The following is a 15551-nucleotide window of genomic DNA, read 5'->3' as shown; positions in this document are numbered from 1 at the left end:
TTTAATAAAACGTGTTTTGAATTTTTGTTTTATAATTCAGTAAGTAATTTTTTGCCACTTGGTACCACAGAAAAAGGAAGCAGAAATTGCTTAACTATTATCAACACAAACATCATGATGCTTTGCTTAGGCTGCTGCCCCCGTGACCCGGCCTCGGATAAAGCGGATGAAGATGGATGGATGGATGGATGGACATCATGAGAAACACTTTTTCAGTTTAAGGTTGCTGCTTATATCACATTTGATCATCACTATTGGCATTGGCACCATTCTGATACTAATAGAAGAGTTCTTGAGTCAAAGAAATGTAGACACAGCTCTAGCTCCAGAGCACATAACACAATAACAAAGTCATTACAGTGTCCTTATTACAGAGCTGAGGTAACTAGTACACTTGTATCCAACTGTAGTTGGATACAAGTTTTACTGTTTTACTGGTAGTTTACTGGTAGTTTTTCACAACAACTTTCACTCTGCTAATGCACATTTGCTGTACTATTGTAAATTGAAGCTGTGTTTACCCTGATGTGACACTGTGAAAATAACCCAGTGGCATTGTTACAGCCTATCTTAAACATGTAACCACAACGACCGCATTTGAACTTTTGCATCTCATCTCCCAGTCTTACATTTCCTCTCGACTCTATAGTCTACACATGCTCATATAAAGTAATTATACCATTCCCCAACTAGAAAAAATCTCCAATTCTCTTGTTTTTTTTTAAGCATTTCATACATTTTTTTTTTTAATCTGACCATTCAGTGCACTAAAAGGTTTTGTCAAAACAATACCCTAGAGTAAACAGGAAACCTATAAGGGAATTTATAAAAGGGGGGAAAAAGGAAATGAGGCTAATTATTTCTGTTCTGGTCTGTACTGTACAGATCAGATTTCACTTGTTTGAGGGAAATTTATACGGGTGAAGGAAAGTTAAAATAGCAGCATTTGCCTTTAGTATAACTTCAGTCTTATGTTTCAGAGACAATCACACTCTCACAAAGAGATTCATTCTTATATAGCGCTTTTCAACTCTCCCAGAGTACTCAAAGAGCTCTATACAACATGCCTCATTCACCCGATCACACCCATTCACACAAGCACTGTCTTCTAAGTTTCTTAGTGCTTCCTAACTACCATTCATACACATTTATACTCCAATGAACGCATCGGAGAGCAATTTAGGGTTAGTATCTTGACCAAATTAGAGAAAAAAAATTGAAATTGGTTGTTGAATTTTGAATTGAGTGTTGAACTTGCATTTGATAAATGAAATCCAAAGAGATATCGATGTAAGTGAAGAAATATTCTTTAGGCTTAAAGACCTCCAAAATAAAGCAATCAGAGACAGCAAAAAAGTAAGATTAGTATGGGAAAATTGGTACATTCTTAAAAAGAAATGTACTGAGCAGCTAAGCGACACCAACGGCCTTAAAAACCACAAAACATGGAACACTGAGCAACCTCTTGAATTCAAATTTAGATGGTGTACAACAGGGGTGTCAAACTCAAATACACAGTGGGCCAAAATTCAAAACTGGAACAAAGGCTAACATTAATATTTATTGAAAAAAAAAATCTTCCTCCAGATATAAGAATGAATCTTTTCTTATGGACTCAAACAAGTTTTGCTGAAAAACTGAATATGGAACAAGCAAAGCTTAATACTAAACAATATATATATTAGCTGTATAATACCAGTAGGCCAGCTCTAATAGTAATTTGGTATGGCTTTGCGGGCCAAATGTAATTAGGCTGCGGGCCAAATTTGGCCCGCGGGCCAGAGTTTGACACCTATGGTGTACAACAACGCAGATTACACTTTGAAAGGAAGCATCTACAAGGGCCTGTCCAAAAAAACCCCATCTTTGTAAAGATGAAACCAAGATAAACCTTAATGATTGCAAGAGAAAAGTATGGAAAAGGGAAGGCATAGTTCATGATTAGAAAAACACCATATCATATATCAGATATGATGGAGACAATGTTATGCAGCAGGTAACTAGTTTTTAGCATTTGATATATGATATATAAATGTGAGCTGGCTGACCACAGGCCTCACAATTATTTGACACGAAATGACCCAAAACCGAAAGTAGAAAACCCTCGAAACTAACAGCAACTGAAGGTGGCTGCAGTAAAAGCCTGCTAAAGCATCACAAGGAAGGAAACAGTATTTGGTGATGTTTGACAATGTACTTAAAAGCTTAAAGTCTGCTCTTAATCACATTTTGTGTGATTTAAAATCCACTGTGACAGTGTGCAGAGGCAAAATTAAAAAAAAATGTTTACTGTCCAGGAGCTTACAGACAAAACTGTAAATTATTGGCCTTGGAAACCCAGAAAAACTGTCAGGAAACCACTTGAATCCTCAAAATACAAGATTGATGATGGACCAGTTTGGTTGCTCGACTGGTAAATCAGCAAGTGGTACCAGTAATTTTCTGCAGAGGCAGTAGCAGCAGAAGAGGAAGAAGAAACAGAAAAAAACAGAAGTAGCAACAAAAGCAGAAGCACAAGAAAAAGCATAAGCAATAGCCCAGGCGCAAAGGTTCAACACAAATAAGTAATAACACAAAGAATGATTTAAAAAATAGCAGCTACATTAAAGCAATGAAGAGGTGCAGGAGAAGATAATCTTAAATGGGAGATTAGCCAAATGTAATACTCTCTAAATTCTTTGTACATGTTGTCAGGTATATTTATTGCCCTTCATATATAACCATTGTGTAACACAACTATATATTTGCATTTTTGAAGAGTTTCAGAGCCCATCACAGCACAGAAACAGCTTTAGTGAAGGTTACAAATGATCTTCTTATGGCCTCTGACAGTGGACTCCCCTCTGTGTTATTGTCCTGCTAGACCTCAGCGCAGCGTTCAGTACTGTTTGACCATAATATCCTAATATCCTATTAGAACAATTATAGCATACTGTATGTATGTAATACAGGTACTGCGCTGCAGTGGTTTGTATCATATCTATCTAATAGACTCCAATTTGTGCATGTAAATGGAGAGTCCTCTTCACATACTAAGGTTAATTATGGAGTTCCACAGGGTTCAGTGCTAGGACCAATTCTGTTTACATTATACATGCTTTCCTTAGGCAGTAGGGCTATGCGATATGACCAAAATCTCATATCCCGATATTAAGACATCTACCGTCCGATAACGATATAAATCACAAAAATGTAACATTTTCTGTTAATTCTGTGAATCTCAGGCAGCTCGACTTGCTTGAAGTGTTTCCAGCTGGGCGTCTCCTATCTGGAGTCGAGTGTTTTAACTGATGCATGAAACTATACATTTTTAGACATAGGTTGTAACGGCCGCCATTTTCTTTGTGAGTATTTATTACACAGCGTGCTGCGGGAAAAGCCTGTTCTAACATTTGAGTCTAAGGTTTATTTTTTAGCACCTGACGGCTCTTTTTTCTTCTCATCCGTAAATACTCTGCATCTTTCACGTGATTCGGTTTATTTTGAAAAGTCTCAACAGGATCTTGAGCTTTATTGTGAAAGGTTTATGTGGAAAATAAACAAGCGGACATGCGGTGGTTTTACCGTTGTTGTTGCTAACGACAAAGCATAAAAACAAGCGCTTGTTTGTCTGTAGTGTGGTTATATTAAATATAAGAGAAAGTGAGAACTTTAAGAAATTAATATAGCCACTACAGTGACCATCAAAATAATGAAAAAATATTGCCCTAAACAGTTTATTTTGCGACACCACGAAACAAACGATAGCGTAAAATGAAACGATAGACGTTTTTATATCATCATCCGATATATATCGTTATATCGAACAGCCCTATTAGGCAGCATCATCAGAAGACATACAGTGGGGCAAAAAAGTATTTAGTCAGCCACCGATTGTGCAAGTTCCCCCACTTAAAATGATGACAGAGGTCAGTAATTTGCACCAGAGGTACACTTCAACTGTGAGAGACAGAATGTGAAAAAAAAATCCATGAATTCACATGGTAGGATTTGTAAAGAATTTATTCGTAAATCAGGGTGGAAAATAAGTATTTGGTCACCTCAAACAAGGAAAATCCCTGGCTCTCACAGACCTGTAACGTCTTCTGTAAGAAGCTTTTCTGTCCCCCACTCGTTACCTGTATGAATGGCACCTGTTTGACCTCATCATCTGTATAAAAGACACCTGTCCACAGCCTCAACCAGTCAGACTCCAAACTCCGCCATGGCCAAGACCAAAGAGCTTTCGAAGGACACCAGGAAAAGAATTGTAGACCTGCACCAGACTGGGAAGAGTGAATCTACAATAGGCAAGCAGCTTGGTGTGAAAAAATCAACTGTGGGAGCAATCATCAGAAAATGGAAGACATACAAGACCACTGATAATCTCCCTCGATCTGGGGCTCCACGCAAGATCTCATCCCGTGGGGTCAAAATGATCATGAGAACGGTGAGCAAAGATCCCAGAACCACACGGGGGGACCTGGTGAATGACCTGCAGAGAGCTGGGACCAAAGTAACAAAGGTCACCATCAGTAACACACGACAACGGCAGGGAATCAAATCCCGCAGTGCCAGACGTGTTCCGCTGCTGAAGCCAGTGCATGTCCAGGCCCGTCTGAAGTTTGCCAGAGAGCACATGGATGATACAGCAGAGGATTGGGAGAATGTCATGTGGTCAGATGAAACCAAAGTAGAACTTTTTGGTATAAACTCAACTCGTCGTGTTTGGAGGAAGAAGAATACTGAGTTGCATCCCAAGAACACCATACCTACTGTGAAGCATGGGGGTGGAAACATCATGCTATGGGGCTGTTTTTCTGCCAAGGGGACAGGACGACTGATCCGTGTTAAGGACAGAATGAATGGGGCCAAGTATCGTGAGATTTTGAGCCAAAACCTCCTTCCATCAGTGAGAACTTTGAAGATGAAACGAGGCTGGGTCTTCCAACATGACAATGATCCAAAACACACCGCCCGGGCAACAAAGGAGTGGCTTTGTAAGAAGCATTTGAAAGTCCTGGAGTGGCCTAGCCAGTCTCCAGACCTCAACCCCATAGAAAATCTGTGGCGGGAGTTGAAAGTCCGTGTTGCTCGGCGACAGCCCCAAAACATCACTGCTCTTGAGAAGATCTGCATGGAGGAATGGGCCAAAATACCAGCTACTGTGTGTGCAAACCTGGTAAAGACCTATAGTAAACGTTTGACCTCTGTTATTGCCAACAAAGGTTATGTTACAAAGTATTGAGTTGTATTTTTGTTATTGACCAAATACTTATTTTCCACCCTGATTTACAAATAAATTCTTTACAAATCCTACCATGTGAATTCATGGATTTTTTTTTCACATTCTGTCTCTCACAGTTGAAGTGTACCTCTGGTGCAAATTACTGACCTCTGTCATCATTTTAAGTGGGGGAACTTGCACAATCGGTGGCTGACTAAATACTTTTTTGCCCCACTGTAGTATACATTTTCACTGCTATGCAGAGGGCAAAAAACTCTATCTATCCATGGAGCCAGATAACACACAGCAATTAGTTAAACTGCAGAAATGTCTTCAAGACATAAAGACCTGGATGGCCGCTAATTTTCTGCTTCTTAATTCAGATAAAGCTGAGGTTATTGTACTCGGCCCTGAAAATCTTAGAAATATGGTATCTAACCAGATTCTTACTCTGGATGGCATTACCTTGGGCTCCAGTAACACTGTGAGGAATCTTGGAGTCATTTTTGACCAGGATATGTCCTTCAATGCACATATTAAACAAATATGTAGGACTGCTTTCTTCCATTTGCACAATATCTCTAAAATTAGAAATTTCCTGTCTCAGAGTGACGCTGAAAAATTAGTTCATGCATATTTCTAGGCTGGACCACTGTAATTCATTATCATCAGGATGTCCTAAAAACTCTCTGAAATGCCTTCAGTTAATCCAAAATGCTGCAGCAAGAGTACTGACAGGGACTAGAAAGAGAGAGCATATTTCTCCTATATCGGCTTCCTGTTAAATCCAGAATTGAGTTCAAAATCCTGCTCCTCACATACAAGGTCTTAAATAATCAGGCCCCATCTTATCTTTATGACCTTGTAGTACCATATCACCCCATTAGAACACTTCACTCTCGCACTGCAGGCGTACTCGTTGATCCTAGAGTATTTAAAAGTAGAATGTGAGGGAGAGCCTTTGGTTTTCAGGCCCCTCTTCTATGGAACCAGCTTCCAGTTTGGATTCGGGAGACAGACACTATCTCTACTTTTAAGATTAGGCTTCAAACTTTCCTTTTCGCTAAAGCATATAGTTAGGGCTGGACCAGGTGACCCTGAATCCTCCCTTAGTTATGCTGCAATAGACATAGGCTGCTGGGGGACACCCATGATGCATTTTCCTTTTCAGTCACCTTTTTCACTCACTATGTGTTAATACACCTCTATGCATTAAATCGCACTTGTTATTAATCTGTCTCTTCCACAGCATGTCTTCTATCCTGTCTTCCTTCTCTTACCCCAATCGATGGCCGCCCCTCCCTGAGCTTGGTTCTGCTGGAGGTTTCTTCCTGTTAAAAGGAAGTTTTTGCTCATAGGGGGTCATCTGATTGTTGGGTTTTTCTCTGTATGTATTATTGTAAAGTCTACCTTACAATATAAAGCATCTTCAGCATTATATGGCGTTATATGAATAAAATTGAATTGAACTTGAATTTTAAAATCACATAAATCATTTTGAGTTGCATAAAGGTCTTGGAGAAACAACATTTTGTTAAAATGTATAGTTGTCATATAGAAGAATGACAATAAAACCCACTTTATACACAAGTTTTATTTGCTGCAGTTCTTAAAGTTTTGCCTAAAGAATTTACCTAAAGTTTATATTACAACTGCAACGATTAATTAAGTAACTCGAATAAGTCAATTACAAAAAATTCTCCACACAAATTCTTTGCTTTGATGCTTCATTTAATCCACGGCTCTGTAGTGTGCAGATGTGTTAAACAATGTATACCTGAGTTTTTCACCCACATTTGTTATATTTCTAAAAACTGACCAGAAGATACAAACGTATTTAGGAGCAGCGAATAAAAAGTGTAAATAACAAGTATGACAACATTAAGCCCACAGCCCCCAGTTTTAAACAGAAACACTGATAACACAACAGCAGCAGTGTTGATGACGCTGGCAAAGTTTAATGTGAAAACTTCCAGATTAGACGGTGTGGGATAATGTTTGTGATCAAACGGATTAAAGATGCACTTCATGGCCCACACTGAACAATGCCAGGTGTAAGAATTATGCCTTATGCCTGTTAGCAATTTTAAACATATAACAAAGGCTCTTAAAACTATAGAGAACTTTAAAAATGAAATAAAGAATAGGAGAAATATTATAAGTTAATAACAATTCACCAGTTCAACTAATATCTGTCCACTTGTGAATACCAACTGCACCTTACTTGTAAACCGCATGTGTTTGTTATTTTCCTGTGTACATCATATATCGTTGTCAATTTTACTTCCTGCATTAGTTTTCCATCCTTGATTGTATGCTGATTAATCTCACCAACTGTATATCTGGTTACTTCCTGATTTATTTTGAAATTTCTGTATGTCTTACACCTAACTTAGTTATACTTCCAGCCTTTGCTTTGTTGCCCTACCATGTCTGTTTTCAGTTAGCCACTGGTCTTAGTATATACAGCTCCAGCTTTGCACTAACCACTTGTCATCTGGTAAACTTGCTTAGTCAAGCTTCCCAGCATTCCTCATGATTTTGTTATTTTCCCTTGTGAACTTCTCATTTCCTTTTGGACAGCTCTATGGACTTTGCCTTTTGCCTACACCCTCCCAAACTGGATTTTACTCTGCCCATGTGTATCCTGCATTGGGTTCTCTTCCTGATTTTTACACTACGATCTGGCCAGTATGAACCCAGATGCTACTTTGTTTGCTGGGGAATTTTATGATTTTATCATTTACTCTAATCTGTCTTCATGGTGAATCGAAGAGAGCTCTTAATTGGTATCTTAAAAAGACTATACAGAGAGTAGTGTCTTTTTAGGCTGGTTATGTGGTCTTATGCTCCTAACCATTCAATGCTCTAGCCTTTCCAAGATGATAAGGTAAAACACTGGGTGGCTGAAATGACTGAAGCTTCCCTGCTCCAAAGCCCCATGGAAACTCAGCTGCCCAGCACTGCAAGTGGATAGACTGACTCGACTTGTACCTCTCCTGTTTCCACATCTGTCACTGGAAGTCTGTTCAGAAGGCAATCAATGGTTCCCATGCTCTTGTGTCATAGCCAGCTACTCATTCTTGAGTAAGTGAGGTGTCCCAACTGGCTTTCCTGTATTTAGGCAGCTCATTTGAACTCACCTAGTCATGATCTGATCTGATCTCCTGGCTAGGGTAAAGTTTCCTTTTTTGCCTTCAGCATCAAAATTGGGATTTGTTCTAGAAAGTTATAAGCAAACTAACCCCTCTGAAAGGATTCTCAAAAATGTGGTTTTGGACAGCATCTTGTATGTCCTGTATCAATCAAGAACCCTATCACTGCAATGAAAAGTGATCCATTCCTAATAATATGCCAAAAACACTTTAGAAACTCCCACCTGAAACTTAGTTTTAGGTTACTTTGATATCAAAATGCCCAGCATCCACAATGACCAAGACAGATCAACATTCATAGAAATAAGCTTCTATGACAGGGATGTCCAACTCCAAGCCTCAAGAGCCGGTTTCCTGCAGGTTTTAGATATCACCTTGGGTCAACAAACCTGAATCAAATGATTAGTTCATTAACAGGCCTCTGGAGAACTTCAAGACATGTTGAGGAGGCAATTTAGCCATTTAAATCAGCGGTGCTGGATAAAGGACACATGTAAAACCTGCAAGACACCGGCTCTTGAGGCCTGTAGTTGGACAGCCCAGTTCTATGGGAATTGTACTGAGTAGTGTAGACAAAATGGCATCAGCCCAATCTACTTCTATCAGGATAATGCTATTTTTAAACAAATATCCAACACTAGTAATGACAGATGTGTCTCACCAGAACAGATGTTTTCAGAACTTAACACAGCTCTTCTTACTATTACGACTAAAGGCATCATATAAACTATTCAGACTGTGTATGCCACTGCAGCGATCCTGAAGACATGTAGAGAGATGTGGGTAGATCACACTTGCAGGTTGCACTATTTTTTTTTTTTTTTGCTTAGTTGACTAAGAAATTAGTTCCAAGGAATATCCCTAATTCTGAGAATGAGGATACGCTCACTTTTCTTAATTGCAGCAACCACATACTCACTCATTGCACATTTAAACACACAGGCTGTGTCCAAATTCAGGGGCCACATCCTTCAGAGGACCAAGCCTATGTAGACCAGGTCCTTACACATGAACACACACCACACACACTCCTCTTAATGTTTAAGAAATCAGTCACCAGTCTGATGAAGGGCTAACATTAAAACATTGTAATTTCTAAAAGGGAAACCAATGAGTAGTTAATTTTAAAACACGTGTGTTTTTTTCTTTTTTGAATATGAATGTGAGGTGGCCAGGTGTTGTAGCTAGAAAACAAGCTCAAACCATCACCCCTCTCTACCACGCTTAACAGTTGGTATGAGTATTGTATTTGTATTTGGTTTTCTCCAAAGTGGTGCTGTTCATTGTGGACAGACATCTCAATTTTGGTTTTGTCTGTCTGAATGACATTGTTCCAAAAGTCTTGTGGCTGCATGAGATGCAAACCTAAGCCATGCTGTCAGATTCCTTTTTGAGAGAAAAGGTTTTCGTTTGGCAGCCCTTCCAAACAAGCCGTACATGTTCAATTTCTTTCTTATTTTAACATACTGAGGCCTGTAGAGACTGAGATGTAGCTCCTGTGTTTTTTGCATTTTCTCAAAACAGTGCACACTCTACCCATGAGTTGAATTTACTAGGACACTGACTCTTAGGAAGATTGGTAGCTGTCTTGAATGTTTTCCACATAGGAATAGTCTTTCTAAAAATGGTTTTAAAACCCTTCCCAAAGTGGTGGTGAGCAACAGTTTCTCTAAGATCACTGATGATGTATTAGCATTCTGTTACACACCTATTTTTGCTTAGTTTTTTTCCCAAAATAAATAATGACATTGTATGTCATGTGTTCAAGTTTTATTTACACCTGGTAAGCACCAAATGATTTTTTTTATTATGTTCTCATATGTAAAACCCTAGAATTCACCTGGAGGTTGTTCTCCATACATGGATTAATGTTTCTGATGGATCAAATTATTGACAATTTGGCATAATACCAGCCAGTATTACAGTTAGTGTGATGCCATCACAAGATAAGCTCTGTTTCTTTTTATTCTTTATACATGTTTCATTTAATCATAAACAACCCAACAACATTAAGGTTTTGTGTGATTTTTAAATTAAGTAAGAGCTGTATTTTCTTCCAGTCTCCTCATTGGTGTGACTGAACTCCCCAGGCATCTCACACAGCCATGGGAATTGGCTTATGTCTAAAACAAATGATTTCTTGTGGACTAGTGGCTGCACATGTTGTCTTGACCAAATATGGCTGAGTTAAAACACTACACTCCAACCACGGCAACACATTGGAATGGAAGCAGGTTTCCTTAACTGGTGTGAGAATAGTCCACGATACAACTACCAAAATGGGATTTTACTCTGTTACCTGAATTCTGTATGGCTGGTAGATTAGCTCAGATTACTACACAGCACGGCCTGAACCTTGAATACTGGAGGCCTTTCTTCATTTCTCTACAGCCCAGATCACAGTGTTTTACCAGTGTATAGTGGCTTGGCAGTTAAAAGTTAGCTTCAGCTACACATGTGAAGCTGGTTAATGAAAAAAATCCACACACACACACAAGACATATAAGACTACATCAACTAACAAATAATCTGTTCAACTAAAAACAAACACAACACTCAGGAAGGCAAAGACAACAAGTCACAATAAGCTGAATGATTGGATTTCTGTTTAGTTCCAGTTTACATTTTGTTCTTATTTTTGTAAGACCTCATGATTCTCTATCTTTATCTCTTGCTCACTCGCCTCCACTTAAAATAGTTAGTTTTTTACTTATTTATTTTTGCTGTGGTTGTGGTCGAAAATGTGCAGTGCACTGAGAGCATGCCATCTTGTGCATATATTAACTGTTCCCTTATATGTGTTCTGGTGTCAGATAGTTATTTATATTTTTTTTCTTTGCACTTCTTTTTTGAAAGGTAAGCATTGAATAAGCAACCTAACATGTAACAAAACTCCTTATTTAATGAACACAAGCTGATCTTTACAAGTTCAAAAAAGAAGGTGAAGCGTTTACTGAAGACATTAATTTTCAGTGAATGATAAGCGTTTATTTATCCCAAAATTTGGGAAATTATTGTGTTACAGCAGCATGATATAAAAAATAGAATAATAGAATATCAAAATGTAGAGATGTAAAAATCTAATGAGATACAAGTTTAAATACAAAATGAAGCAGTTATTAATTTTTATAACATTCTTTTAATCAATTAATGTAATAAGCAATTACCCACAGAGACAAAAATGCTTTTGTTCGGTTTTTAGTTTATTTATTTACTTATTTTAGGTGAGCCTGCCTAAAAATGTACAGCTCTTAATTCTTCCAGGCTAGTTTCTACAGGCCGTCCTTCAGCCTGTAGAAAGTACCCTTTGTTTTTTCCTTTATTGCTCGGTGGTTAGTAGACATATCTGCATCCAAATTCCTTCATTGTGTTGCACAACACATCACAGCGGTGTAAGAATTTACACCCAGAGGCGATATTTTTTCTTGTTCTAACAGCTGCACAACACGCCCAGGACACTTATGAGCGGCCTACAAAATGACTGTGATGAACTGAACTTGCATGCTGTAGGTCAAAAGGGGAACAATACAGCTGTTAACTCCTTTTAACTTTGACATTAAAACTATTTCATAGTATAAAGGTAACTTATATACATCTCATCAAAATGCGCGTATTGTAGGGAAGCATGAGAGGACAGCGACACGGTGCACAGAAAATTCAGATGTGTGTGTGAGAGAGAGAGGTGGTCTGTCTTTTGGCGCTTGATACTTTCGATTCGTCTCCCATTTGTGTGATTTAACTTCTGGGTTATCATATACACTACCGTTTATGCGCTCTCTACATTAGAAGGCCCAAATCTGCATACGTTTACTAATCTGTCTCGCTTCCATGTCGAGTCTGTGGTGACGTCAGGGACTTCGCGTTTTAAAAAAACGAAGAAAAAAGCTAGAAACTTTTCAAAGTTAGAAACATTCAGTCTGACCTGGGCGCGTTAATCCACTCTCGTCGACGGCCACTCAAACACGGAAAACAGAGCTGATTTAACGATCCTTAAATTAACTCCCGACAACAAATAAAGTTTTCCACCAGGGGAAAGGCCAGAAGACGACTTTTTCTCAGTTCCTCTCCCTATCCCTCGGCAGCGGCTTGCGAAAAACTCCACCCTGGCTCAGCGCGTCGACGCACAGAGGGGCGGTGTAGAGTTCGGGTACTGTTCTGCTGCAGGCAAATAACACTGAGTGTGTTTTCATACTCTTCTATTTTGTTTCCAAACTCTGTCTTGTTTTCAACACTAAACCAACTCAATTTGACTCTTAATGGTACGGACTGTGCTGGAGGAGACCGCGGAGACGTTCAGATCTGCTTTGTTAGGGTTTCCGGGTAGACAGACATGTTTCCTTCAAACGTTGGCCAGCTGCATTTGAAGTTGCCCAGGATGGTTCGGTGGGTGTGTCAAAAGTGTCAACATCGTCGTATTATAAAGCTGGTGTGCGCACGCAACGCTGGGGCCACATAACGGTAAAAGTGTCAGCTCCACGAAACTTCAACTTATCTTACTTTTTCTTTGGCCTGAACACTGCTCGCATCCGGCTGTCATCACTGACAGTGACGGGACTGAAATCCAGTGTTTCTCTTCTGTAGCCCTCTTTTTAATGTTCTCTTTGATTAATAATTTTTTAAAAAGTTATAAAAAGCTACTATCTGCAATAAAAACAATAATAACAAATTAACATTCAAAAGAAGAAGAAAGGTGGAGAGGTACATATATTTTTTAAAATTCTGTTAAAGTGGCTTTCTGACTTGTCATTCCTTGTCTTACAAAGCTCTTGAACCTGTGACTTACCGGGATTACTTTCTCACCATCTGCAAGGATATAAATATAAATTTTCAGATAAAAAAAAACAAAGATTATTTTTCTTTAAATAAATCTTAATCACACATTAAACACAGTTCTTTTGTCTCTTTATTATTATTATGTTATTATAGTATTATAATATTATATTATGTTATATTATTCAGTCAGTGTCAATGGTTACTCAGTATTAATTTGCTGTTTTTAGGGCAAGGTATGTTTTCTTTGATTATTGCAAGACCTGTCTAATGTTCAAGCTTAATACAAATGTTCTGCAAATTAATATTAATTAAAAAAGATGAGAACTGTAAAAACAGATTCTGTATACATACTAAATGACTCAGTATGCAACTCTGCAAAGCAAGTACTAGTGGTGAATTAAGTTTAGTGAAATGTTATTTAAAATCAGTGAAGGAAAATGGATAGATGGCTATTTCTTCTGTCAAATAAGCAACTTACTAAAACAAACTAGTCATCTATTTTGCCACCTAAACAAACATTTTGTGTTCTTTTAATTATTTTGGATAGATCTACAGAAATAACAGAAAATTACCATTGTGTAAAAACATAGACATTTTCCATCATTTTAATGCAGTTTTACTGCTTTAAGTAACCTGAGATCTTGTATATTTCTGCATATGTTTTATGTTAATTCAAAGCTATTTACACATGTAAAAACAATTACATTAGCATTGTTACCATGCACACTCAACATCATGGGTGAGTAGAGTTAGTTTAACAGCTTAATAATTAGCTGACGATTCTGTTAACTACAGTGTTGCAGTTAGTAGTTAGAGGATTTAAAACATAATAATTCTCCTTATTATTTGAAAAAAAAATCTAGGAAATATTGGCAATTTAGAATCTAGTCAAAAACTAGATTCTTGAAAGCCTCTAACAGCCAACAGCATTGTTGTATCTATTCTAAATGTAATGCCACAGAAATGATGCACAATAAATCCCACATCCCGTTTAGTTGTGATCCTTGCAAAATCATAATCACAAATTCCTTAATCTATTAAAGAGGGAGACACATTGTTTTCCGCAGTGTGAAGTATATACGAGGTGGGAAAACATTAGGTGTTTCCACCTATTAGAACAGGATAACAGTATGTTTGCATTTTAATCTGAACTTAACTTAAGATGTTTTTAGTCTTTTAGTTAATCAGTCTATCCCAGCCTCTTCTAGGGCAAAAGGTGGGGTATACCCTGGACAGGTTGCCTGTACATCACAGGGCTAACAGAGACTGAGAACCATTCACACCCATCACTGCAAGCCTTTGGACTGTGGGAGGAAGCTGGAGCACCCAGAGAGAACTGACGCAAACACAGGGATGGGCCTAAGGTGAGGCAACAGTGCTAACCACAGCACCACTATGCTGCCCACAACAATCCAATTCTGATAACTAACCTAATTATGAGAAATTTAATGGTGTGTGTTCATTACATTACCAAAGCATTTCAAAAACGAAAAATCATACCAACAGTAAAATATGGTGGGGGTAGTGTGATGGTGCCATGTTGAAACTGTATTTTCTGTTTCCTTGGGTTATCTTTGTCTAATATTTAAATGTGTTTGATCTGAAACATTTAAGTGTAACAAACAATTGAAAAAGAGGAAACCCCCTTTTTTATATCACTTTGTTCAATTTCTCAAGCACTTTGATATATACATAGTCAAATGATGACAAATATGAGGATGATGGTAGATTTATCAACTCAATTTATGCCAATCTAATGTATGTATGTAGTCACCCTCATTCTACAGGAATAATAAAAGATTCTTCCATGTTTTGTTTAAGTATGACAAGCAGCTACAGGAAAGTTCCTGCTTCTACGTGGTTGTCAAACTACAAGTTACTGAAATGAAATTGTTTGGCTGCTTTCTGCTTGCACTGTTTGCAACAGAAACCTAAAAGTACACATGTAAATTTGTGTAAATTTAACAACTAAATTTAATTAGAAGATCAGACTGCACTTTCAAGAACGATAGGATAAATTACTCAAATTCAAGAGGGTTTACAAAGGATTTCTAGCAGCTGTTTGTACGGTACCTATATTTTTTTCCCCCTGAAACACTGATTAGATTGGATGAATGTAAATTTCAGATTTCTTAAAAAGGGCCACATCACAAGAAGACAACCTTGCAGGCACTGGCTATAATGTTTCCATGACAACATTTTTAAATCATCTACTTTCCCCTTTTTGTTTCCTGTAATAAAGTGAACTGTTTCTGTACACGTAGAGGCAATAAATGACTTGCTTGCTATTTACTTCTGTAAGTGAACAGAACAGGTTTAGAAAATGACAATGAATGACAATGCAATCAATGACCTTACCCAGTTTAATGAATTAGACTGCAAATATGAAGTTTCAGCTAAAGTTCCCGCTGTCCAAG

The 15551-nt window shown here is 38.0% G+C and overlaps 1 protein-coding gene across 2 annotated transcripts in view; it reads right to left on the bottom strand.

The window, feature by feature from the left end:
- Positions 1 to 12698, bottom strand: part of tln1 (talin 1) — a 60655-nt gene extending 47957 nt beyond the window's left edge. For both annotated transcript variants that reach the window (XM_006797313.3, XM_006797314.3), the window contains exon 1: positions 12284 to 12698. The gene's annotated coding sequence lies outside the window, so the exon portion shown is untranslated. The remainder of the gene's footprint in view (positions 1 to 12283) is intronic.
- Between the last annotated feature and the right edge of the window lie 2853 nt (positions 12699 to 15551).

The sequence above is a fragment of the Neolamprologus brichardi genome, chromosome 7 (assembly GCF_056152115.1).
Source record: "Neolamprologus brichardi isolate AB-2024 chromosome 7, ASM5615211v1, whole genome shotgun sequence".
NCBI classification, from domain to species: Eukaryota; Metazoa; Chordata; class Actinopteri; order Cichliformes; family Cichlidae; genus Neolamprologus; species Neolamprologus brichardi.
Note: the sequence above shows the minus strand (reverse complement) of the source record. Positions and strands in the feature narration are given on the sequence as shown.